General features: G+C 44.1%; 1 long non-coding RNA gene and 1 other non-coding gene across 5 annotated transcripts in view; one reads left to right on the top strand and one right to left on the bottom strand.

Annotated features, from left to right (window-relative positions):
- The window catches only part of LOC106144963 (uncharacterized), an 88761-nt gene that overhangs the window by 14507 nt on the left and 47291 nt on the right, over positions 1 to 26963 (top strand). The window lies entirely within an intron of this gene.
- LOC101973728 (uncharacterized) overlaps positions 1 to 26963 on the bottom strand; it is a 152733-nt gene that overhangs the window by 101206 nt on the left and 24564 nt on the right. For both annotated transcript variants that reach the window (XR_013436542.1, XR_013436543.1), the window contains exons 5-6: positions 4568 to 4752; positions 3239 to 3321 (exon numbers count right to left, since the gene is read on the bottom strand). This is a non-coding gene — a transcript (uncharacterized LOC101973728). The remainder of the gene's footprint in view (positions 1 to 3238; positions 3322 to 4567; positions 4753 to 26963) is intronic.

Genomic DNA, 26963 nt, shown 5'->3' with positions numbered 1-26963 from the left:
CTAAGTTGCCCAGACTGTTCGTTTCAGGCATCGACCTTACTTGTTCTAACAGAGCCTCTACATTGTGTTTTTCAGAAACACCATTTTAGAGGAGGGAGGAAGCATTAAAAGTCTGATGAAAACCAGAGGCTGCTTAAGTTAATAACAAAACTCGAAGTCTCCAGTGTGGTGTTTTCCAAGTTGGTTCTTGACAAGAAATTAGGGGATTTCAGCGTGAGAAATTACAAAGCCCCATTACTGTGAATTCTTAGCTTTGGTGAATATGACGCGGGCTTATTGCAAAACCCTCTAAAAGGAACAGGAGAAATTTTATAATGCTGACCCAGGGGAAGGGAACACTTCTGCGCTCTGACAATTAGAAAACTTCTGGGTTAGAACAAGCAATTGATGTAGGCACAGCCACATGAGACTGCTGTGTTCTTCCACATCTGCTCAGCGTGGGTCAACGAAGCCAGACTAAGACTTTCAGAGGTCTCTCTGCAAAGACTATGGTCTCTCAAATGTGAATGATACACCTCATGTATAATCAGAATGGAAAAAAATAATAAAACCCCAAATTAAGTAAGTTCAAGAGAGTCTAGCTTCTTCCATGAGACCTACTTTGATGTTTTATTGGGGAAAATGTCAGATATTAAAATATTTATAAAATGTGCACTTATATACAACCCTGCCTGGATGGTGTTGTCTGTGAGTTTACCCTGTCAAGTGGTCATGGGGATCTGTGGCTTTCTTTCAAACACTAAGTGTCAACAGCAGTGAAATTCTGGTTATGCGAATTCGTGGTCACACCCCTCTTCCTACTGTACTACGCAGCCGAAAATTAGAAATCAGGATGTTGACTCCTCCCCCTCCCAGCTACCACTCATATGTCAATTCCAATGCACTATGAGCTTTGAGGAGTCCTGTCAGATGACAGCTGAAATGATCGAGCTGTGCTTGGCCTGTGTGCCCAATGCACAGACACTGACATCTTTCCTCCTTCACTGGGGCCTTGGGCTCTACCCTTCCTGGGAGACCCTGTTAGGGTGGGCTCCAGCTTTTGAAATCTGGTACTTGTTCTCAACTTACTTCTTTGGCTTTCTGCTTCTAGAAGGCACCACAGTCCCCCATTAACCTGACTTTATCTTTGACTTTCTCTATCGGCAGAGTCAGTTCCCAGCTCAGGAGATATTTTCAGTCCCTGGGCAAATGGACCTTCAGAGGTGGCAGTATTTTTGCCAAAAATCAACTTGTTATTCTATTCCACTCCTCTTCAGCCCACTCCTGGTATCAGGGGCATAAGCAGAGTTTAGGCAGCAGGACTCGGAGAGCAGACCAGGCACTGGGCTCTGTCATCAGCTATCTGAGAGGCTGAGTCAAACTGGCCAGTGACCGACCTTTTCATACAATAGACAATGCATGCTGTTTAGGGTGTGGATGTGGGTGCCAGAAATGTTAAGTCCAGTGGCAACATTTAATCAGAAACCAGACTTTTAGCTATCTATTGGGGACAAAATGAGAGAAGTAGGTACCTGGCAGCTCAGACAAAGGCTCAAGTTTGTTGTTATTGGAGGCCTTTACATGAAGGGCATCATAAGACACCTACCATGTGGTTACTGAAACTTACCAGTGAGCGGAAAACTCAACCCAGATCAACAACAGTTAAGAGGCTACAGAAAACAGAAAATGAGCCAAGGGTTCTCCAAACAGGGCTAATAACCTCACATTATTTCAGTAAATGTTTTGAAACTTCCTGAACAGAAAAAGTTAGAGTTATGTATCAACTCCTTTGGGGTGTTGTATTAATATCTTGACCTAAGCCCTATTCAGCCTTCTTTAAAATTTCTCTAATAATTTGGTTTGAAGGTTTCTCCTTAGGGAAAATTTCCCCCTAAGATCTGGAACAGATGAGGTACAATAATCTCTCAAAATCCCCAAGAACAGACAGAGATATGTGCTAAGGAAAACAAGGAGATGTCCAGTAAATCACTATGGCTCATAGTTGGGGAGCAGGATTCCACTGAACAATTTCAGATGGTATGCTTGGATCCAGAACAGGAAGGAGATCACTCCAGAAGGATCCCAGAGCAAGAGGCTCTGGAAAGAAAAATAGGGGAAGAATGCTTTTCCTGTTTCAGTGGCCCCCCTGCAGCAGGTGCTCACCTAAAGTCTTAGGGCCGCAGTGGACAGATGCACCTTGAGAAGCCTCACTGCTCCTTGCCCACAGGCCAGATGTTATCTAAGAGGGTCAGTTAGAAAATTCTAAATATCTGATAAAGTTTCATTTTTCCTGTTGCTTCATTCTGCAACCTTATCCTAGAGCATCTCCAAGTTCTCTCATATTCTATGCCAGATAAAACAACTTCTCCAGAACTCTCCATAGTTGTCACTATAAAGCGGTTGCCTGACCAAAGGACTACATTTCCCAGACAGCTTTGTGCTTAGTTATGATCACATGACTGAGTTTTAGCCAATGAAATGTAAGGAGATATGAAATGCTATACTTCTAGTCTTGGCCCATGAAAATTTCCCTTGTGTAATGTTCCCATCTGCCCACCCACTGCTTTTCATACTGGGGATTGAACCCAGGGGTGCTCTATCCCTGAGCTACACCCTTAGTCCTTTATTTTTTATTCTGAGACAAGTTCTCAAAAATTGCTCAGGCTGGCCTCAAACTTGCAATCTGCCAGCCTCAGCCTCCTTTGTCTCTAGGATCACAGGCAAGGGCCACCATGCGTGGTCCACGTGCACATTTTCATACTCTCTTCTTCCATCCAGGAGTGAAGACACCCCAGGTAACTGTGAAAACCACATGTTGTAGTAGGTAGAGCCTCTCTCAATCTGTGAATCTCAATGTTTTTGTAGTTGTTGTTGTATGTTGGTTGACCATTCCTTATGCCCATCCTGACCCATGGTGCTGGGATGGATCTGAGGGGCCTGTGTGTGCCAGGCACGTGCTCTACCATTGAGCTGCAGTCCCAGCCCTGATCGGAATGAATGCATTGAAGAGAGTTGCTCCACTGACCTGTACTGTTTCATGAGCAGGAAATAATCTCCTATTTATTGTTTTTGAGCCATTGTACATTTTGGATTCTATTATAGCAATTTGTCTTTCCTTAAAACCAGTCCTTTTTGATATACCTGCAATTGTCAAGTGCAGAAATCTCTGTGCCTCTTTTCTTTAAATCTTACCCTAAAACAAAAAAGTAGAAATAGTAGACTTGAATTTAAGCAGCCACTAGGGACAAATAACACTCACCAAATTAATGGTCACAGCATTCAGATCACGAAGCCAGAAGAACAGAAGTATGGCAGGGCCTTACTTTGCGACAAACTGATCTACTAAAAAAGAAAAACAACAACCAAAAAACATATATTAGAATGTGGTAGTTGATTTCAAAGAGGACTAGTTCACGAAGGAATTCACCACTGTTTTCTTGTAAATGACAAGCTTCTCTATTGCCTGTAAAATAAGACTCGTTTTTAAACCACCCCCACATCAAATTAATGAAGATTTTATGCAGAACACATTCACTGTCCTAAGTAAGCTATACAAGACTAGATGCTGACTCAGGGGATGACTTCAGAAGCCAGGAAAATCATCCTATGTGCTTTGCAGTTGTCATGTGTGCCTTACTATTTTTTTTTTTTTTGCAGAAACTTAAATTTCTTGAGTAGGAACTTCTAGAACTCATAAATTATAGGCTATGCAAAGATGGAAGAGTTTTTGCACAAAATTACAACAAACATTGAGTTTAATATCATCCCAGATGCGATGACACAAGTTGGAATGAAATTAAGCCCTCTGAGCCCGGTGTGGTGGCGCACTCCTATAATCCCAGCTACCTGAGGCAGGAGGCTGAGGCAGGAGGATTGCAAGTTTGAGGCCCACCTGGGTAACTTAGTAACACCTGTCTCAAAATAAAATAAAAAGACTTGGGATGTAGCTCAGTGGTAGAGTGCTTGCCTATCATGTGTGAGGCCCTGGGTTCAATCCTCAGTACTGCCTGCCCTGACAAAAATGCCCTTTGTAAACAGGGTATGCGATAATGAAGGTGCACACACCAGGACCACCAGAAAACGCTCTGTAAAACATAAGTGCTGTAGACAGTTTCCCACCAGGGCTGCCATCTTTTACCAGGTTAAGTGTGGAAATACCATTTGGTTGCACAGGGCACGTATTTGCCTAGAACAAGGTTTATTTTTATGTCTGGCGGGTCGGTATAAGATCCAGGAAGCAAACAGTCCAGAACTCTGCACAAACATTCTGGCAGTTTGAAACAGAGGCATGGGGTGGGGAAGAAAAAAGGGGAGACAAAACAAGAGGTTTGATGGGGGGCTATATTTTTCCCAGGGTTTCAGTTTCTGTGTGTGTGTGTGTGTGTGTTTCCCCCCCACTTTCTTGTCTGGTCCAGTGGGGAAAAAAAAGAGACCAGTTCCCTTTGGACCTGTATTGAGAGGGTCTCCCAAAGGCAGTCCCCGCTCCCCCCTCTAATCTGGGCCTGCCAGGCCTGGGGTGTCAGGGAACAAGATGGCGCCCACAGTGAAGGGTGCGGAGTGAGGGGGCCAAGGGTGGGCCTTCACTTACTCAGAGGCGCTGGCTCCTCTGAAGCCCAGACGCTGCCCACTCCTGGGCTCAGGAGGTACCACCGTGTTCCTGCTGTGGGTCTTCACTCCAGGTCCAGACAGCTCCACATATTTTTCTGATGATGTCACTCATTCTGACTTCCTACGTTTGGAAAGTTGATCTACAAGTAAAACCTTCCATGAGGTCTTAAAAAAGAAGAAGAAAAGAAAGGTGTGCTGTGGGGAGATGGAGAGGAGAACGCAGCGGCCTCCTTATTTTGAGATTTGCTGCAGCTGTGAGTGCCACTCCCCAGCCGGTTTCCTGGCTGCCGAGGGAGGCCAGTGGCCCAGCCTGGGTGACGTCAGGGCCTGGCCTGAGTCATCGCCAGCAGCCGGGCTGCCCTGCCACTCGCAAGGGGACAAAAGGAACCTTTGATGTCCAGAGGCCCTCCTCTCGGCACACTCTCCCGGGCCAGGAGAACATTCCTGCTGCTTCCCCACCCCCTACTGCCCTTCCTACTTCCGGAACAGTCCAGACAGATTCAACAAGGCCTCCCCAAAGGACATCACCTTCCTGGGCAAGAGAGCCATGGCTGCTCTCGGTCAAAGACAGAAGCAGGGAAGAAGAGGGTTTTCCCCTCTGTCCACTGCCTTCCTACTTGTGGTGCCCACCTGACCCAGGAAGTCCAGTGGTGTTTAGAGATGTGGAAAGGTGACACCATTCTTGTCACAATCCCTGGGCGGCATCCGTGCTTGGTCGCTCTTCTCTGCCCCGTGCCAGGGCTATAGGCCCCGGCTCCCTCTCTGAGTGTCAATACCAGCCAGCTCTTCCTAGATTTAAGGGGGTCCCCATGTATGGCAGGAGACTCAGCTACACAAAGAACGAATAAATGATCATTTTAAAATAAAACAATAGAGGACATACATCGAATTCTTACAGTGGGATGTTTTAGCCTCCATGTTAAGTGCTTTATGAAGATTATTTATTGGTTTATCACGACAAAGCTATGATTCCTAATTCTACAGAAGAGGAAATGGATGCTCAGAGAGGTTAAGACATTTCTCTAAAGCCTCACAGATAGTTCGTGGCAGAGTCTGGACCGTTTGATCTCCATCCACATTCTTAACCACTATGCTGTGCAGCTGGAATGAATGAAGTGGTATTCACCACGGCAACCTGTCTGGGAGAGGAAGATAAAAACAAAGATAGGACTTGAAATCAGATCCTATCAGGAAGTAAATCAGGGTGTTCTATCTAGGTGAAGCTGGCCTCTTGGCCTCTGGATGGTCCAACACTTGGCCTACTTGGCAAGTAGGGGGCTATTCAGGGTGGACTGGAGGGCAAGTCTATCCTCAGGTCGAAGAGGGGAAAAGAAACTAGAGCCAGGAGAAAAAGATCGAGTGGACACGGTCTTGTGTGTGGTGGATTCAGGGTCCACAAGCTCCAGTGGACAGGACCTTGGAGGGGGCCCAGGCTTAACTTTGTTGCCCTGGGCTCATGGATGCCATGGGTGGGAGGATCTGTGAAAGGAAAGGGTAAGTCTGGGGACAGCAAGAAGACCAAGGGAAGGAAGACCTGGTAGCCTTCTCAAAGGCATCCAGACCCGGGAAGGTGTGGGAGGAAGATGTGGTTCCGGGTAGGAAGAGAAGCTAGGAGCAACGGGGGCAGATGTAGACCTGGCAAATCTAGAGCAGTCTCCGGCCCTTCGCACTGTCCTGCCACAGACAGCTGCTTCCTGGTCTGAGTGAGGGTCCTGACAATGGTCAGGATGGTGAGCGGGGACCATCCACGTGGGAGAGGTGTCTGGGCCCAGGGCAAGGGTGACCTTGGAGGTATCCTCTCCCACTGTGGTGTCTGATTCTGTGGGTGGTACTTTTCTGTGATTCTCCTGGGGTTAAATGTCTCCTTCCAAAAAGGAAGACAAAAGCCAGGGACTTCCAGCCCCTCTGGGAGGGGAGTCAGGAGATATTGGCACCCTCACTAATGCTGCCCCACAACCTTCCCTCTCATTCTGGGGTGGGGTGTCTGGCCATGGGGACCCCTTCTTGGCTCAGGGAGTCGATGTCTCTGATGACTGGGGACACTGCACGGTTACCTCATTCCCAGGAGCTCTGTCAGTTGCCATTCTGGGGAATTAAATTGCTCTGCGGGGTCTGAATCCCTTGGCAGGTGGAATTAGCAGAGGTGAATTTCCTAAGAGAGAAAGCCACAAGCTTCTCATCCAGGGAGCAGTGGTACCGATCAGGGATCAGGTTCACTATCAACATCCACACAGAGCCTGACCTTGGGCTGAGGAAAGTGCTTTAAGTTCCAGGCATTTTTGGCAGAAGGATTGTTTATTCTTTTCTTCCCTCTCTGCAGAAAATGCCTCTGGGTGCCTCTCAGGCTCTGTTTCCCCAGGGGCCTGGTGGCCTTGCTTGCTTCATATAAGCAGGTATTTATTTCTCTGAGAGGATGAATAGAGACTGATTAATTTTCATGTTACCTGGTAGCAGCAGGGTAATGCAAACACGAAAAGAGCAAATAAGTTTGAGACCCAGATCCTTGCATTATATACACTGGGGTTGACATGAACAGTGAGGTCAACCCCACGAGTCAGGCAGACCGTGCACTTGGGGATAGAGAAGGGTACCATAGCACCTCCTCGCCTGTACCCCATCTGGAGCCTTGTCTCCCTACAACAAATGCAGCTGTGTCCTGGTAATTTTCTTAAAAACCTTCAAAAGTTCAAGGAATTCCTCAGAACACTTGTCTAAACTTGTTGCATCTACCTGCTATCATTTCATCCAGTCTTAAAGAAAAAAGTGAAGATAAAATTCATATACCATAAGGTTTTCCCACATAAGTGCATAATTCAATGGATTTTAATATATTTACAGACGTGTGTGACCTCTGATCTAATTCTGCAATATTTTTTGTCATCCCCCAATAAACCTTGTACCTATTAGCCATCACCCCACCACCAGCCCTAAGCAACTGTGAATCTCTTTTTCAGCTTAATAGATTTGCCTTGCCTGGACATTTTGTGCAAATAGAATTATATCATATACAGTCTTTTATATCTGGTTACTTTCACTTAGCCTAATTGATCAAAGTTTGCCATGTTTTAGAATATTTTAGTACTTCGTTCCTTTCTTGTGGGGGCAGGGTACTGGGAATTGAACTCAGGGGCACTTGACCACTGAGCCACATCCTCAGTCTTATTTTGTATTTTATTTAGAGACAGGGCCTCACTGAGTTGCTTAGTGCTTGGCTTTTGGCACCCTCACTAATGCTGCCCCACAACCTTCCCTCTCAGCTGAGGCTGGCTTTGAACTTGCAATCCTCATGCCTCAGCCTCCTGAGCCCTTGGGATTATAAGCATGCACCACTGTGCCTGGCCTTTTATGCCCAAATAATATTCTACTGGGTGGATATATGGCATGTTACCTTTATATCAGTTGAACATTTGTTTACTTTTTGGCTACCATGAATAATGTTACCATGGTCATTCACACACCAGTTTTTTGGTGGACTTTTATTTTCACGTCTCTGGGGCAGAAATCAAGACGTAGGGTTGCTAGGTGACATGGGAGCTCTATATTTAATATTTTGAGGAACTGTCAAACTGTTCTGCAAAGTGCCACGTAATTTATACCCCACCAGCAATGCATAAAGGTTCTGCTCTCCCCACATCCTAGCCAGCACAGGTCCAGTCTGCCTAGTGGGTGTGGTGTGCTACTCCTTGCGGTTTTGAACTGCATTTACCTGATGACTAAGGACGTTGAGTGTCTTCTCATGAGCCAAATGTCCATTTGTGTGCCTTCTTTGGAGAACTGCCAATTCAAATCTTTTGTGCATCTTTTAAACGGGCATTTTGTCCTCTTGTTTTTGAGTTGTAGGAGTGCTTTGTGTATTCTGGATACAACTATTTAACAAATATTATCTCCCTGTCTGTGGGTTGTGCTTTCACTTTCTTGATGGTGTTATTTGAAGTATAAGAGTTTTTAATTTTGATAAAGTTCTACTTATTGGTCTCCATTTCTATCACTCGGGCTTAGTTAAGAAACAGAAGACTCAAGGTTATTTACACCTGAGTCTTCCTGTAAGAGTTTGATAGGTTCCATTCTTACATTTAGGCCCGTGTTCCACTTGAAGGTAATTTTGTTTCTGGTATGAGGTATAAATACAAATCATATTTGAATGTGGATACCTGGTTGCCCCAGAATCATTTGTTGAAAAGAATATTCTCATGATGATTCTGTACATCTAAAATTGTTCTAAAATAAAGCTTATTTAAAAGATAATCTAGCTGGGTATGTAATCCCAGTGGCTCAGGAGGCTGAGGCAGGAGAGTCTTCCTACAAGTTTAAAGCCAGCCTCAGGAATTTATGGAGGCCCTAAGCAACCTAGTGAGACCCTGTCTCAAAATGAAAAATAAAAAAGGTTGTGGGATGTGGCCCAGTGGTTAAGCATCCTGTGTTCAATCCCTGGTACAATAAGTAAGTAAGTAAGTAAATAAATAATCAATTTGTTCTTTCCTCTATTGAATTATACTGGTCTCTTTGTAAAAAAAAAATCAATAAATATAAGTATTAGCACTTATTTCTGGATTCTTTTTGGCACTGGGGATTGAACCCAGAGGTGTTTAACCACTGAGCCACATCTCTACCCCTTTTTAATATTTTATTTAGAGAGAGGGTCTTGCTGAGTTGCTTAGGACCTCACTAAGTTGCTGAGACTGGCTTTGAACTAGAGATCCTTCTGCCTCAGCCTCCTGAGCCACTGGGATTATAGGTGTGTGCCACAGAGCCCAGATATTTCTGGACTCACAATTTGATTCCATTGATGTAGATGTCTATTCTCATGCTGGTAACACTCTTTTGATTACTGCAGCTTCATAATAAGTTTCAACATTTGAAAGTGTGAATCCAACAACTTTGTTCTTTTTCAGGATTTATTTTTATTTTTATGTGGCACTGGTGATCAAATCCAGGTCCTTGAGAATGCTAGGCAAGCATTCTATCCCTATTATATCCTATTCTATCTCGAATCCTTCAAGAGTGCTATGGGGCTCAGTGGTAGAAGCACTTACTTAGCATGTGGAAGGCCCTGGGTTTGATTCCAACCCTGCAGGGGGAAAAAAAAAGTATTTGACTAGTCTGAATCCCCTGCAGTTCCATATGATTTTTAGGATGAGCTTCTCAGTTTCTGCAAAAAGTCCAGCTGGATTCAGATGTTGTGTTGAACCTATAGATCAATTCAATAGGATATCTTCTTATCTTAATAATATTGTCTTCTGACCTTGTAGCCTGAGAGGCTTTTCCATTTATTTAGATCTTTAATTTATTTGACAATGTTTTGCCATTTTCAGTGTAGCAATCTTGCACTTACTTCTGTTAAATCTATTTCTAAATATTTTTTTTTCTTGGTTGATATGGGTTAGAGTGGAAATCATCTTCATTTGTGGATCTGCTAAGAGCTTATCCTTTGGCTATTGAAAAACATAAATCCCAGCCTGGCTGCACTATTGATTAGCTGGATGCCTTAAGGTTACTCTGCCTATATCAGCCTTTTCTGCACCTGAAAAAAGAAACAGGAAATTATAATACCACCCCATTAGTTTATTAGGCAGATTAAATAAGGCAATGCGTATGTACTGCTATTGTGATCTTGAATCCTGCGGTGCTGTCTTAGGGTGTTGTTGTGATCCAGTCACCAAAAAGAAATTTTAAATTAGCTTTTATTCAATACTTGCACCTCTCAAACACTATGCAGACCCCAGTGATACTTATTAAAATCTTCTATGCAAACCCCATTGCACCCCACAGCTCTGACTCCACTTCTTCTCCCCAACCTTCCTACAAAGCTTTTTTTCCCAGTCCTAACCAATGTACCCTGGTCTTTCTACTCCTATCAAGTTCTTCTGCTGATGGGGAAAGAGAAGAAACTGAGCTGGAAAAATCAGGGAACAAACTCAGGTCCCTTTACTCCTATAAAGCACTTGGTATAGTATCTGATATACTAAGGACTCAATATATGTTGATTTAAAAAAATTATGTGCTTGCATTATGTCCATCTAAACTTCATCTGAATGATGTGGGGTTTAGATCATGACCCCCTGAGAATCCAGCCTGGGGGCTGCTACCCAATAGCCCACCTCACTTATTTAGATACATTTAGAAAGTTTGAATTTAGAATTGTTGTTCTTCCTGAATCATGGGAATCAGCCCTTGGAAAACTGTGAAAAGTTCATGCTTGAGGCTCCCTGAATAATGTGTGGTGGCCGAATCTCTTGCTTTGTCCCCAGCTGAACATGAGAATCTCATGTTCCCTCCTCTTTTCTCACAAAATCTTCTAGTACCGTGATTTTGAAGCTCCAGTCTGGGGCTGGGGTGTAGCTCGGTGGTAGAGCACCTGCTTTGTAAGAGCAGGTCCCTGGTTCCATCCCCAGCACAAAAGGAAAGAAAGAACGGAAATAATCTGCAGGTCAGGACCCATTATTTAGTGGGCCAGCTTTGGTTTCAAGTGACAGAGTGAAAGAAAGCAAAATAGAAAATATCCAAGTCCATTATAAGTAGAACTTTTGTTTCAACTTTATGATACGTATGTGAGCTAGGTCTCTGAGAAATGTATTCTCTACTGTGGCTGAAAGGTTATTATTATTATTTTTTAATATTTAGGAAACAGAACTGAAGTAGATCTTTTATTAAGGTTTATTGTTCTTGTTTCTTTTCCTTTCAGTACTTGGACTGGAACCCAGGGTCTTACATACTCTAGGCAAGCGCTCTACCACTGAGCTGCATTTTTAGTTCATTTTTTAAATTTTATGTTGAGGTGGAGTCTCATTAAGTTGCTGAAGCTGTCCTTGAACCTGTGACCCTCCTGCCTCCATTTTTCAAGGAACTGAGATTAGAGGAGGGCACCACTATACCCAGCCTCATTCTTGTGTTTAAATAACCGGTGAGGGTGTGAAGAAACACTCAGCAACCATCTGTGCATTCTGATGGGAAGGGTAACTGAGTCCCAGGGATGAAGTTCCATCAGTGGATGTGGGTCCATTGAGGCCTCTTCCTGAACCTGGCAATCCTTGGAGAAGGACTGTGCTGTTGGCCATGTGCCTCCTCTCAGCCCTCCCCTCCTCTCATTCCCACAAAGTCTGCAAATCCACATGCTGAACCTGTGCAGGATTTTCTATTTTTTAAGACTCATGCATTCCATCTTATTTGATGCTCACAACTCTCCCATGAAGTCCCTAGGTCAGGTCCAAATCCCCACTGACTACCTAACTCACCGAGTGACCTCAAGCAAATTGCTTGAGCAAACTGGCAAGGCCAGGAGGAGAACTGGATTTTTCATCCTCCAGTCTAGCTGCCCCACGGGCTCTCCTCACGGAAACACGTTGCTTTTTTTAGAGGTATGATTCATCGAACTGCCTTAGGAAGAATGTTTAAAAAGCAAAGACCATTTTACTCTCTCCCCATCAGATCTAAAAACACTGATTTTTATGGCACAAAACACAAGATAAATAGTTGGTCAAGCCTTGGGAACAGACACTGTCACTCCCAATACCCAAGAGTATTTAGTTAAGACTGGGTCATCACAAACAGAAATAAGCCAAGGAGCATAAGAAAACAAAGTTGTCTGCTTTTGTCCTTTGTGTGGCAGAGTGTCCCCTCTAGTGGCTCTGGAGGAAAATAGCCTCTGGAAACAGATCGACAGATCCTGTGTTGACGCAGTTAGAGAAGCTTGGTGAGCGCTGGCTCTGTATGTCCCCTGAGGACAAGAGCAGGGGTTCTCAACAAGGACAGACTTTGTCCCCCAGGGGATTTTTGGCAACATTTGGAGACATTTTTTGTTGTTGGATGAGGGTGTGGGGGGGTAAGTGCTACTGAGTGTGGAGAAACCATGGACAGCCCCACCTCATCTAGAATGATCCAGCCCAAGCTGTTGGTGCTAGCCAGGTGGAGATACCCTGGGCTACCGAAAGGAGAGACCAGCCCAGGGAATGGGTGGCTCCTCCATGGCTTATGCCATTCCCTTTCTTTTGATTCCTCTACAAACTTTTAAAATTAGAATTATTCAGAATTCAAAAGTAATACATGCTTATCAATAAAAACAATGTCATAAAAGACTTTAAAGGACTCTCTGTTCCTTTACCTCTTCCCAGAATCAATGTTGGGCTAGGGATGTCGCTCAGTGGTACAATATTTATCCCTCAAGCCTGAGGCCCAGGGTTCAATCCCCAACATCATGAAGAAAAAAAAGAGTTAATATTCTTGGTGGTTTAGGAAGTTGAACTGTACTCCAATTCCAACTTAAACCATTAGACTTATAAATCTGGAAGTTTCCCATGGCTATACTTAAGATGTTCATCCCTAAATCCAGGTACCCAGGAAGACCAGGGTCAACTAGGACAAGGAGAATTCTTTTGACTTTTCTCACTGGGATTCAACAACACACAATATAATTTACTTTTAAAAGTTCAACTAGTGGAACATCTGTTCAGATTGAAGATAATGATCTCCTGCATGTTCCCAGATGTTTGGGATGCTCAGAACTGTGGGCTCCAAGAAGTCAAGATGACCCATGATGATCATTAAAGGGAACCGAGTCACGTGTCTCTGGTGCCTCTCTGATGTTTGAGGTTTCATCTTTTTATGAAGAGCTTGGTTCAGGATTAGAATCTTTCAACATTAGAAATTAATAACATTGCTTTGTTGTCTTTGTATCAATGATTATAGATACTTTCTATTATACAAAGTAAGGCAAGGTTGGTTTTTTACTGGGCATGGGGGTGTACAATTTCAGTTTATAACAAATTTATATAAAAACCAGAGACAACTCCAGTAAAAGTATTCTAATGGTACAAGATTAATTAGAGTTTGGAAGGAGTTATCTGACTCATTCTTGGTATGGCTGATTATATGTCATTCAATCATTCTCAATTGATAAACAAATAGGGTTGTTTTTTTTCTTTTTCACCCAGGAGTTGCTTTAAAAAATTGCTTTGCTGTTAGAACAATGTTGCAATGAATATCCTGACCCTTCTACTTTTATACTTTGATTTGTATAGAATGCATTGTCCAAAGTGAGGTTTCCAGCCCAAATTATCTTGTATACTTTTAGTTTTAAGGATTGTTTCCAGATCATTTTCAAAAATGTTGAAATGTCATACTCCAATGAGCAATATATGAAATGGAATATTCTCCCACATCTTGGATGTCACTGGAGTTATCATTCTTTTTAAGTCTTACCAATCTGATGGGGTAAAATTGGCATCTCACTTTCCCTTTAATTTGCATTTTTCTGACTAAGTCCAGTTATTAAAAGCAGTTACTCTGAATCCCAAACCTTGGATTTGAATCCAAGACTGCCACTTAATGGCTGTGTTTTCTTGGTTAAGAGTCTAAACCAAGACTTTAATGGACATCATAATGGTGTCCACCCCTGAGAGCCGCTGCAAGAATTGGGTGAGTTGATGTGTCTAAGAAAAGAACCTGAACAATAGGTGAGCTTTACATCAGGGTTAGTGTTACAGGTAAATTCAAATAATTTCTGTGGGCTTGTTGACCATCTATGTATCATTTGTCTACCCTTTTCTATGGACTCGTTCATCTGTTACCAGTTTGCAGGAGTTCATTGTGTATTAGGATATTTAGGTCTGTGTGACATACGTGCTGTGAATACACACTTTTCTTCACTTTACCATTGGTCTTTTGACTTCAACTGTAGTGTGTATTTTTTTTAAAATATTTTTTAGTTGTAGATGGACACAATGCCTTTATTTATTTTATTTTTTTAATGTGGTGAGGATCAAACCCATGTCTCACACATGCCAAGCAAGTGCTGTAACACTGAGCCACGATCCCAGTCCCTGTTGTGTGTGTTTAAATAAATAACTTATTCACATTGGTGTGAAGCTGAACACTTCTCTTTATGGCTCTTAGGTTTCCTGTCTTGGCTGTGAAGATCTTCTACCTTTATACAAATGGACTTCGAATTTTTTTGTTATTAGAAGCCCTACTCCAATTCTCTGAGGATTTAGTTTAAAAATTCCCCATAGTTGCCTGGGCTGATGTTAGCCATATTTTGCTAGTTCTGCAGTGTGGCAATGACTGACCTACCACCTCTATGGGAAGACAAGGGACAGGGGATTGTCATTATTCAACCCTCCCTGGCTTCCCTTGACCCACATCCAGTCATGTAAATGCTTTGTGTCTGCTGGCTGCTTGGTGGAACTTGAACGGAAGGTTGGATGTAGGTACAGGAGTTCACCAATCTGGAAGGTCATCCAAATACCCAGACTTCCCTCAAACCTGGCCTAGTCCCTGATCCCACTGTCCTTCCTGAACAGGGCCACCTCAGCCCTGTTTCTCTTAGGTGAGACAGCCGCAGGCTGGCCTGAAGCCTCTCACCCGGTGCCAGGGGTCTAGAAGTGCTGTTCCTCACCCCAGCCCCATCTACCTGCTGCACAGGAAACCCTTCTGAATCACCATTTCCTCCTTTCCAAGGCTTAGCCACACCCGCTTCAGTTAATGCTTCGGACACTCAAGTCAGGTTTCTAGCAGCTTCTCTTTTACAGTGATGTCAATCAGTTTCAAACCTCTTTTGTTAATGCCTTTGGCCACTCCGCCCCTACCTCCAACACACACACACACACACACACACACACACACAAGCCAAGTGTTCACCCATGAAGCACAGAGTGGCAGAGAAGTTAATTGGTGTTGTGGGCTTTTTTACTGCTCTGGCTTTATCAGCAAAAAGGAGTGATAAGGTCATATTTTTTTCCATACCCTTGAGTCCTTAGTTCTGGACTGGCTCCCTTTCCTTAGCAGGGGAAAAAAAGCCCTTTGTACTTTAAAGGTTTTAAAATGGAAAATTTCCTGGGTTCCCAGGATAAAGTCCCTCCACTCAGATCTTTGTTTGAAACCCAGACCTTAAAAGACTTCTTCAGGATAGTAGAGACAGTCGCTGTGATTAAAGGAGAGAGTGTGGCCCAGCCCTACTCGTGGAACCCCTGAGTCAGGGAAGTCTGTGAGTGCTGGGGAGCGCGTCCGTGTGCATGCACACACACGTGTGGAGGGGAGTGGGTGTAGGGTTCCAGGGTGGCCAGAGTCTGTGTCCTACCACCTCCACAGGAACACAGATGGCTGTCTATGGAGGCTGTCATGGAACACTGCGGTTTGGAGAGTCTGGGTAGGGGACTCCATAAATGACAACCTGTGGCCAGTGGAGATGGGCGTGCAGCACAAAGAAACCCCTCCAAGCTCCCCACTAGGGCCTGCTTGGCCAAAAATCTAGCATGTGCAGTAGCCAGGATATAGCCACACTCATGGCAACCTCTGTGATCTGTGAATCAGGATACCCCCGTTTCCCTGGGCCCATGGAGGCCTGGGGCCTCTGCACACTCCCAGGGAGGGGACAAAGAGAGCCAGGAATCATGGCACTGCATTCTTCCCCAGTCTTGGAGAGTGAGGAAACTGAAGCTAAACTGAATGCGATTTTAGACAAACATAGAAAAGAGACATTCCTCACATCTGGGTCTGGTGAAGCTATTCTTACATCTATCTCTGTGATGTCATCTGTGAAATTTCCCCAAGAGAGGGGCTCCTGCATTTTGTCTTTACCTCCCCTGTAATCTCTACCAGTTAGAAAGTCTCTCTTGTCTCTACAGCATGTAGAGGTTAGCTTATAATATACATATGTTACTTTACGGGAAACACGAGGCCTTAGGATCTTGCTAAATGCTTCCTCCACATTCTAAAAAAAATGATAGAAACGGGGTCTGCAAGAAGAACTGGGCCTAGATCTAAGCCTTGATTAGGCTGGTTAGTCTCCCAGTGCTCCTCAGGAATCATTTGAGAAGCAACAGGGAAGTGAAGGCCTTGTGGATTGGGTTATTTTTACTCAGACTTTGGAAGTAACATCACTGTGCAAAAAGCAATGTGTTAGGTAATTCAAAGGCAGAAGTAAAATATATGGGTCCTTCCAGAAGGATGGTATTGCCTCTTTGGAGAGAGATATTGATAGGCCATGAAATGCACAGAGGGGCTGGGCTGACCATTGGCAAGCTAACGCATGGGGAGCCCAGATGGTCACAAGACAGGGCAAGCTGGGAGGTCTCCATGGAGGAGAGGCCCTGGGGGGACACTGCCTAAATTTGCTCAGTCAGCTGGATGAGACAGGTGGGGGGCCAAGAGGGGTTGCTTCAAAGAAGGGGAAGGGACTTGGACAAGGGGACACAGATGAGAACAGTCACTGCCTGGCTGGGAGGCAGCCCACGGGTACTGGAAGGAATGGGGAATTAGAAGAGCCGGGCCTGAAGGGCAAGACCAGCCAGAGGAGGGCTTTCAACACTGGGCAGCTGGGTTTTCTGCATGGGAATTCCACAGGGTTAAAGGAGGATTAGCAGGAAGCTCCTGTGGAGAGAGCAGTGTTGGGGGTTCTGTGGGCTAGCAATGATTTCTTTGTAATGATGCTTATGATATTTTTTTTTAAGTTGACTTTGAGCTGGAGGTATTGCGTGTATTTTATGTAGAACTTCTAAAGGGGTTTATACATTGATATGACTTAATCCACACTATTAGTAAGGGATTATTGATTTATAAATGAACAAGTCCAATCAGGAGGATCTGGGTTGAAGAGATTTGGAATACACACAAATGTTGACTTCATAAGGTGGTTATGAGTCAATGCAGAAGTTGGCTGAGGATCAGGTTGTCCTCCAAGACCACACTCACAGCGTTCCTGAGGACAACTAGAAACTGAGGATAGTTTCCAAGAAAGCAGCTCAGACAGTGGTGAGTAGTGATCCAGGACAGTCCTGTGACACCTGTGGGCAACCCCATGCGTTTGACGCCTCATTTCCCATGTTCATCTCTTCATTTATATTTCCTAAGACTCCATGGAAGGTGTGGTCTTCAGCAATGTGCGATGTGGTCTCCATAAGCCAGCGGGAAAGGTAGGCTCCCACACAGACGATGGCACTTCACTGCCGTTGTTCTTCCCTCCCCACACCCCATTCCCTCTAGAAAACCGAAATATCAGTTGTATTGGTAGATGATGCGTTCTCAGCTTTTCTTCCACGAGTTCCAATGTCAACCCCTGCTTTGTAGTTAGTGACCAGAATGAAAATGTTCAGCAAGAAGCTTCTAGAACTCTTCTCCCTACCTTCCAAGGGGAGTGACATGGAGGAAGTTCTCTGATTTGGCTGAGCCAAGGTTAGGGATACAAAGTGGAAAGTAAGGGACTAAGGGAATCAACCCTAAGAGAAAGAGTTTGAGTTTCCCTGAAATGAGAAGATTTGGGTTGGGTTGGGGCTTGAAGGTTTGTCTTGGAGGGAAAGAAAAAGAGGGAAGGAAGAGAAAGAAAGAAGTACAGAGAAGATGGTAAAGACAGAGATGGGTGGGGAGAGGAAGAGAGAAGGTCTGAGTCTGAGCATCCTTGGAGACCAAAGGGATGGGGGAGGGACCCTTCCCTATCTGGAGGAAGTTTTGCTGGTGCCATGCTGCTACTTCTCAAGGCTTTGGTGTGGGAATTGGAGAAAGGCTATGGAATATGTCCCCTAAAGTTTATGCTTGGAAATTTAATTCCTAAAGCAATAGTGTTGGAAGACGGGCCTTTGGGGAGGTGTTGAGGTTAGGCCGGCTCTGCCTGTATGGATGGATTAATGGCTTGATGAAGGGTGATGGGCTTTTTTTTTTTTTTTTTTTTTTTTTGCCCTTCTGCCTTCCACTATGTGAGGGTACAGAGTCTTCTTCTCTCCAAGGGAACACTGTGCTCAAGATACCATCTTGGAGGCAGAGAGCAGCTCTCACCAGATGCTAGCACCTCGATCTTAGACTTCCCAGCTCTCAGAACTATCAGAAAGACCTTCTGTTCTTTATAAAATCACCTATTCTGTGGGATTCTATTGTAACAGCACAAATTTTAGTGCAAACCATTACTAATACTGAAGACGGTTCAGTATATGTGGGTGCTGTGTCACCCTCAATTTTGCAGTCAAGTTTCCTCAGACGGCTTTGTCTGTGTATGTTTGATAGCTGAGCTCTTTGTCCTGTGAGCTTGTCGTGGCCAGGGATGTGATTTTCATGGCTTCAGAAGGGAGTGACCTAGTTCAGCAGGGCCACTCTTCTAGCTAGGAAAACACGGGCTCCACCCTCTTCCCTGCTAGGAGAACTGCTTCGTGGTAAAGATCATCCCTTTCATCTGTCCTCTGGCTGACTCCTTTTTCCATGTATTAGGAAAGCTGGAATTCATTCTGGCTTTAAGTCCTTTCCCAGCTCCCCCCTCCCATAAGCACCATCACCCCCCACTTTCTTAGCCACTCTTTCTGCAAATAAAGGGGGTAAGACCAGAAGGGACAAATGTAGGCTCCAGGAAGCAGTCGGATCCAGTAAAGACCCTGCTATGAGAGAGCAATCTGTCCAAGCAGGGGAGGTTTCAGGAGCACAGAAGAGGATTTGATAGGGATATGTGACTACAGAAAGAGATTAGATAAACTTGAGGGATGAAATAATGGCAAAGATTCTCAGGAAAGCAAATTCAAACTCCAGGGTCAGGGGAAACCCAAAAAACAAAAAGCTTATAGAAAAGAAATATAATCAGAATGATTACTAACTTTACATTAAACAACATTTTTTCATGGCCACAATAATATAAACCCCGTTACTTGTTTTCAACTCATAGGATAAATTATAGAAAGAATAGAAAAGATTTAGTTTTGGTTGCAGAACAGATTTTGAATATCATAGGGGATCTTTTCTTTTTTTAATATTTATTTTTTCGTTTTAGGGGCCACAATATCTTTATTTTATTTTTTATGTGGTGCTGAGAATCGAACCCAGTGCCTCACACATTGTAGGTGAGTGCGCTACCACTTGAGCCACATCTCTGATATATAAATGTGTTGACTTTATGCCTAAGAGATTCACATCATTCAGCTGTAAGAAGTATCATCTCTTTTTCATTATCTATTTTCTTTTTGTGTACCAATATCCTGGATTAGCCCTCGGTGAGTTCAAAGCTTCTGTTACACACACACACACACACACACACACACATTACAAATGTGTTTTAAATATCCATGGTCTCCATAGTTTTTCTGGTATTCCTGTTTTCATTGAGTCCTGTTCTTTCATGATGCAACATCTTCTTAAATTTCTCTTAGGATGCTAACTAGGAGTTTCTTTCTCCCCTCTGTCCTTCTGTCTCCCGCCTTACTCTTTCTTTGGGTATTCCTGTGTTTACTTTTAACCTATATTTCATGTTCTAGCCTTTCTTCAAATACCTGGTCATCTTCAGTTGTCTTTACTTCAGAATGAGGCAATACGATTCTAACTTTTGTTTTTGGTATCTGTTGTGGCTTGGATATGAGGTGTCCCCCCCCCCCAAAATTCCTATGTTAATACAGGAATGTTTAGAGTGGAAATGATTGGATTGTGAGGGCTGTAACCTAATCACTGCATCCTAGTTTGAATGGACTGACTGGGTGGTAACTGCAGGCAGGTGGGGCATGGCTGGAGGAGGTGGGTCACTGAGATTGTGCCCTGGAAGGATGCATCTTCTCTATGACTCTCTCTCTTTTCTTTCCCTGCTTCCTGGCCACCATGAGCTGAGCTGCTTTCTTCCATCACACCATAATGTTCTGTCTACCTTGGGCAATGGACTTGACCAACCACAAACTAAATCTCTGAAACTGTGGATCAAAATAAACTTTTTAAAGTTGTTCTTGTCAGTTATTTTGGTCATAGCCACACAAAATTGACCAACATGGTACCTAAATAGGGTTTGTTACTTGGGGACTTTACTATGAGGTGATTTATCTCTGCTGGTTACGAATCACTCTATGCTTTAGTTTCTTCCTAGAGTTTTTGAGTGCATTCAATGAATTAGAACATAATGAACTCATGATGGTTCACTATAATCATTTGCTGCTTCTATTACTTTTATTATAGTAACTTGGTGGGGACCCAGCTGTTTAGCTAGGTATCACAGTGGGTCTTATCTCTGAGAGGGTGCAATGTTGTTGAGGGCTTTTGTTTTTTTATTTTTCTTTTGGGTGAGGTGGGGAGAAGCAAGTGAGGGCTTATCTGGTTCCAGTAGGAAAGGAACCAACTGCTCCTGTGTATTTTATTAATCACCTTAGTATCAGCTTCACCGTTCACCCAGCTGATGTTTATGAATTTCAATTTTGTGTTGTAAAAGCTTTCCCCCCAGTTCTGACCTCTCTAGTCCTCACTCATGAAGTATAGGTTTGGTTTCCTTTATCCTCTTCTACTATCACTCCTCCATCCACCACCAACCTTCCAGAAGTCACCATCTGCTAAGAGCTCCTTTACCCCTGCTGGATGCTCATCACTTTTCAAAGGCCTTCATTATGATTTCCATAAGGGTTTTAGTGGGGACAGACCTAGCACACTATATCTGCCATCTTTAATCAAATACTCATGTACTCTCCCATGGCTATAGGGATGGGTTGCATGAGTTTTTCTCTTGGTTTTCAGTCTTTTAAGTGTGGGCAAGATGAGGAAGGGTGGGGAGAAGGGACTTTGTAGTCACAGTGACTTGCTTTCATTGAGAACGCTTGGGACATGGGCTGCTAATGCATTCACTTCAGATACAGTTGATAGTTGATTCAAATTTGTAGTCAGAAGGAGAAAATGATTTTAGGCGAAGGCTCAGGAAAGACATTGTATGAGTAATGATAAAAATGAATTACTTAAAGAGGGAGAGATGATTACTTCCAAGTTCCAAAGTTATTACAAGCGTTTATTTTACTCTAACAACTACCAGATCATTCCTCCATGACACATAAATTTCTCTTAGGATGCTAATTAGGAGTTTCTTTCTTCCCTTCCAATACCAATTGCCGGAAATTGGTATGTATGAGATTTCAAGAATGGATGTGGGCTATTTCTTAAAAATAGAGTGGAAGTTTCATTATGAATAATCATCATTTATTGGCTTACGATTCACTATTTCCATGACATTTATCATGTGAGCATATTGTGTAAAATTAAGCCATTGCTTTGAGCTCGTGTTGGTGGAAGTCATAAGCATTTATGACATTTAAGCATTTTGAAAGTTAACTGGCAAGTAAATACTTCATTAAATTAAGAACTACCCTTCACAGAATAGAATAGACATTATGATTGCTGTATGTATATAGGTGACTCTATGACCAGTGTGATTCTACAATCTGTACAATTAGAAAAATGAGAAATTATACCCCAATGATTCAAATGTATGAATTGCCAAGATCATTATAATGTCATGTGTAGCTAATAAAAAATAAAATTAAATTAAAAAAGAACTACCCTTCAAACAAAGAATTAGAAATAATAAGAGATTGGCAACCACAATCCTGATGAAGGTATTTGCTAATAGCTAATCCACATTAAAGGAATGTGCCAGTCAAGTTCTAATTAGAGCAGCAGAAACCACTACATGTGTACACCACAGGGAATTTAATATAGAGAATTGGTCACACAGGTGACAGAGAATAGGAGATGCTTAGGGAAGTGACAGCAGGAAGTCACACCCAATCCTGGCTTAAAGGAACAATCAGATCATCACTGGGGTCACCCTGGCAGCTGGAATGGGGCGGGCCTTTCTGGCGGTGGCTGGAACCAGGTCCCAGCTGCTATCAGAGGCACCATTCAAAGCTGAATGCTTAGGAAAGGACACATGACAAGGCCTTCCCTTTCCTCCTTGGCATCTGCTGAGCCCAGCTGTAACCTACATGACCTGGAAGCCTGGGAAAACGGTACACAGAGGTCAGTCCCAGGAGATAAGAGCAGAGCAGGCAAAGGGTAAAGGATGGATCTGAAGCAAATACTGTATATGTTCAATATAGACATTGCATTCTACACAATAAGGACATCTTTAGGTTAAATATACATAAGGGACTACATATAAATATGTGTGCATAGCTCTGTAGCACTGTTTGAACTGAGGTCAAATGAGCCATGAGTACTGTTAAGATGGCTACCAAATAAATAATGTTTAAAACATTTTAAACCAGGAATCACATCAATCAGCCACCTTTGGATGTGTAAACCTTTCCTTCTTATTTTTGTCTCTAGTCTTAACCCTGGGGTGTACACCATTCCCACAACTATGAAGTGTCCTGTGAGCCACCCATATACGACTCATAATGGCATCTGAGTTCCATATTCTTTAGTAATTTTCATGAGAATATAAAAGAATAACATTCTGAAATCTAAGAACAATTCTTTGGTTGTTCCTTTAAAAAAGCTAATGATGGAGGTCCAGTGCTGTCTGTCCTCGTTAATTTTCTCCTAGCGGATGGCAGAATGAAACATTTGAGGTAGACAGCTCCTTCTTTGAGAGATTCTGGAATCCATAAGGTCCTGTGGAGAAGGCTGGAGGCTTGGCCTTCTTAGATGTGAGCAGCAAGCCAAAAAGGAAACCCAGAGAGCGTGTGAGGCAGCAGGGCGCCTTGGCCTGTGCTTTATAGAAGGTCTGATGCTGGCTGGGTGGGGTGGGCTGGGCCAGGCCCAGCTGGGCATTGATTCATCTCCTACCTAGTTCCCCTCATCTGAGCAACTCTCCCTTTGCTCAGGAAGACTTGAAGCCAAAAGGAAATAAAAATACGGAGCTGTAGATGGGGTTGCCTCCCGCAACCTTCAGCTTTTGCGTCAATGGTGTAGAATTAGGATGAAGGGAAGAGAAGTGTATGATTCATTCTAAATAACGACAAAATTGAATAGAAGGGAGAGAAGGAGAAAAATAAATTAAAGGATAAGTTAAGGGACAGGGCTAATGAGGAAGCTTCCCCACCGATGACTCATCTGCCCACTCCCTGAGCTTACCCCTGCCCAATTTCTAGGTAAGTCACTGGACCTAATCCTTGGGTGTTAAAGTAGCCAGATGGCTAGGACAATTGAACAGACTGTTTGAGGTGAGACCTGGATCCCAGTATTCTTTAAGGGGCCCCTGTGATTTCTGTGTGCAGCCAGGTTGGGGAGTCTCCGAGGTGAGCCCTCACTGGGCACAGCATGGCCAAAGGTTGACAGTAGGAATTCTGGAGAGAGGTAATGTCTTTTACTGCTAAGAAATCACAGGCACTATTTGGAGCAGCAAAGCCCAAATGGAGGTTTTTGCAAGAAAATTTCTTCTGCCTCCCTACACCAGAAACTGCCTCTGCACCCCTGCTGGGGGCAGGCTGGGCCTTCTGCTCACACCCCTCTGAGTAGAGGTTCTGACCCCTGGGGGCCTTTGAGAAATCTGTGGGGGTGTTTTTAGTTGCCATAACGATCTGGTGATTGAGGACCCAGGAGGAAACTGAGCTGTTAGAACAGGCCAGGGAGAGACAGGGAAGGAAACTGACAGTGGGAACCTATTACTTGTTAGATTGTTTCAGCAGGCACTTAAGAGAGGTGAAGGGCTCCCAGCTCTCACCCATCTCCTGCCCCACACATCCCCCACACTCTTTGCAGTCTTTTTGAGCTTAGGAAGAAGTAATGTGCTCCCACAGGGAAGCTCAGAGATAGGGTCCAGGGAGAAGATGGAGAGTACTCTCCCTGCATAATCAGTCCAGGATAATTAGTTCACAGCAAATGGGGTCAAAGGTGAATCATCAGAAGCACTCTGAATCTTACCGGAAGATGGAGGAGAAGGGAAAAGAAGACTATCCTCGCAGCATGGGATCTGCTTAGCTTTTCATATTAAAGGAAAGAATGAGCTGGGAGCCAGGCAGAACCTCAGTGTTCTTTAATACAATGTCCTTGAATCCCTGAGGGCCTGAGTTTACCAATTCCCCCTTGGGAGTCCAATAGAGCTGTCCATGCATCCATTCCCAGAGGCAGCTCTGTGGCATTACACACCTGCATGCCCAGGCCTGATCCTTATCAACCCTCTTGAAACCAGCTTAAAAAAAAAAGTTCTGCTATCCAGAAACACTAGGTCTTCCTTTCCCACAGAAACCACCAGTTTCCCCTCCTGCAGAATGGGTGCCCTATCTTTTCAACCCATGTGAATACCAAGTCTGATCCAGCTTCTTTCCTTGCAATGGTTCTCAATATCAATCTGGGTAAGGCTGATAACTCTTAGCAATATACAGTAAACCTAGATCCTTTCTAGAAGTATCTAGAAATGCAACAGGCCTGCCTATCCTCTTGGAAAGATGGGAATTACTTTATTTCTTCCCTAGGATGTATAGGAGGATTTCTCGCCATAGCAGCTGTGACAAAGTAATTCTCATCAGTAAAGATGTACATATTGTAATCCCAAGAATCTGAGTGTGTTACCTTACATGGCAAAGGAGCTTTGCAAATGTGATTAACATCACAGATCTTGAGACTGAGAGGTTGCTTGGGTTATCTAGGTGAGTATAATGTAGTCACATGAGTCCTTGGAAGCAGAGAACCTTTCAGTAGAGGACCACATGGCAAAGGAAGAAGGATCCAAGAGATGTAATTTGACTGGCTTTCAAGTAGGAGGAAGGGGGTCATGAGCCAAGGAACAGGGGTAGTTTCTAGAAGCTGAGGAGGGTTTTAGAAACCCTGCTAGAAATAGCTTCTCCCCTAGAGCCTCCAAAAGGAAACACAGCCCTGCAGAGCCCTTGATTTTAGCACCGTGGGACCTGTGTTGGGCTTCTAACTATGGAACTGTCAGATAATAAATGTGTGTTTTAAGCCACACAGTTTGTGGTGATTCTTTATAGCAGTGATAGAAAACTAATTCAGTAGCTCACTAAACCACGGCTGAGGCTGACCACAGAGGGAGGATCTCCTCTTGCTGTTACTGGAACACCAAGTCCACCTGGGTTCCTGGGGTAAGGAGGCAGCATGGGTTAGCTTTTGTGCATTGTTCATGCTGTTTAGATCCAAGACCCTCAAGGTTCTTAGGATTCCAGTTTTCTCTCCTCTTCCCTTAGAGATCCCTGGGTAGAAAAACTTGAGAATCACTGACAAGAGACTGGTGGCCTCATTCTTGTAATTTACACAATGGAACTTGTCACTAGTAGCCTGAAAATAAGAGAGACAACTCCATTAATATGAGCCATGTAATCATCTCAAGATTTTTCAAAGCAGAGATCTTGTGGATATTTCTTTATCCAGAAAGAGGGTTATGCTTTGATCTCTGCCCAGTCCTAGCTCCACTGAAGTTGCTCAAGACACTGGTGCATTCTCTGTGACCGCCACAGCTGATCTGGAATATTCAACCAACAGGGGATGAGGATAGCTCCTCTGCTGGTGTAGACAGGAAGAAAGAATTCCTCTGTGGACAAGAAGTCTATGCATGGAGTGACAGCATTAGGTACCATGCTGGAATCTTGACTACCAAGGGAGAACATTCCACCTGCTCGGTTTCCTTTCCTCAGAGTATCATCCCATATCCTCTCTCCCCCACTTCCTGGAGGAGCCCAGCCCTGTAGCCGAGCAGCCAGAAAGGACTCAGGTTTAGCCTCATTACATCACCTCACCTCCTGGGACTTGTGTCTGTTCCTTGATGCTCCCTACCACAGTGACTGTCATGACCTAACATTGAGCCCAGAAGTCCCCAAATGATGCCACCATCCTGCTCCCTTGGATGGAAACTCCCTGGGATTCTGAGGTGGTCAAAAGATTAAACTGGCGTTTGGCCCAACTCTGGGTCTTGGTTGCTGGGAATGGCCCACCAATTCCCTGAGTTCAAAGCGTTACCGCTATACCTTTCCTGGCTCCCCTGTGGTCAGCCGCTCACTTCTTTGCCCTAAACTTCCTCCAACCCAGCAAACCCCACACCTGGTGTTCTCTTAACCGATCCTGACACTTCAGCTTGTCATTCCTGAGGTGCAGGAGACAATGGAAGGTGGCTCTGTGTCGGACTTTACATTCACTCTGGTAAATAATCCATGGGTGTGTGTTTGTTCCCCATGGAGATGGGACACGGCTCCATGGACATATGCAGCTTTCTTCACTTTCATTCAATTTTATTCCCATCAAATAATTCCCTGCCACCCCACCCCCACCCCCACCTGTGTTTCTTTTTCTTCCTGAGCTAAAGGCCTTGCCTGAGATTTTCCTTCTATCCCTTGGTGAATTGTCGTTTCTCTTACCGCCCTCAGTGTCCACCTGCTCCCTGGCCTCTTCCCACTACCTGTGCACAAATCTCCCTTTGCCCTTGTTGCCTCTCTCTCTTGCTCTCCTTCAAGGCTGAACTCCCTCCTCCATCAAATCCCTTGCAATCTGGGTGGGGCCCTCTTCTCCACTTTGTCCCCAGGATCACCAGGCATCTCCTCATTTCCTAATCCATGGCCTCTTTTCAGGTTGTGGATTACTTTAGATTTCCCAAAAGTAGAGAGAATAGTATAATAAAGACATACAGGGCTGAGGTTGTGGCTCAGCAGTAAAGCACTCGCCTAGCACATGCGAGGCCCTCAGTTCGATCCTTAGCACACATAAAAATAAATAAAGATATTGAG

Source organism: Ictidomys tridecemlineatus, chromosome 3 (genome assembly GCF_052094955.1).
Source record: "Ictidomys tridecemlineatus isolate mIctTri1 chromosome 3, mIctTri1.hap1, whole genome shotgun sequence".
NCBI classification, from domain to species: Eukaryota; Metazoa; Chordata; class Mammalia; order Rodentia; family Sciuridae; genus Ictidomys; species Ictidomys tridecemlineatus.
Note: the sequence above shows the minus strand (reverse complement) of the source record. Positions and strands in the feature narration are given on the sequence as shown.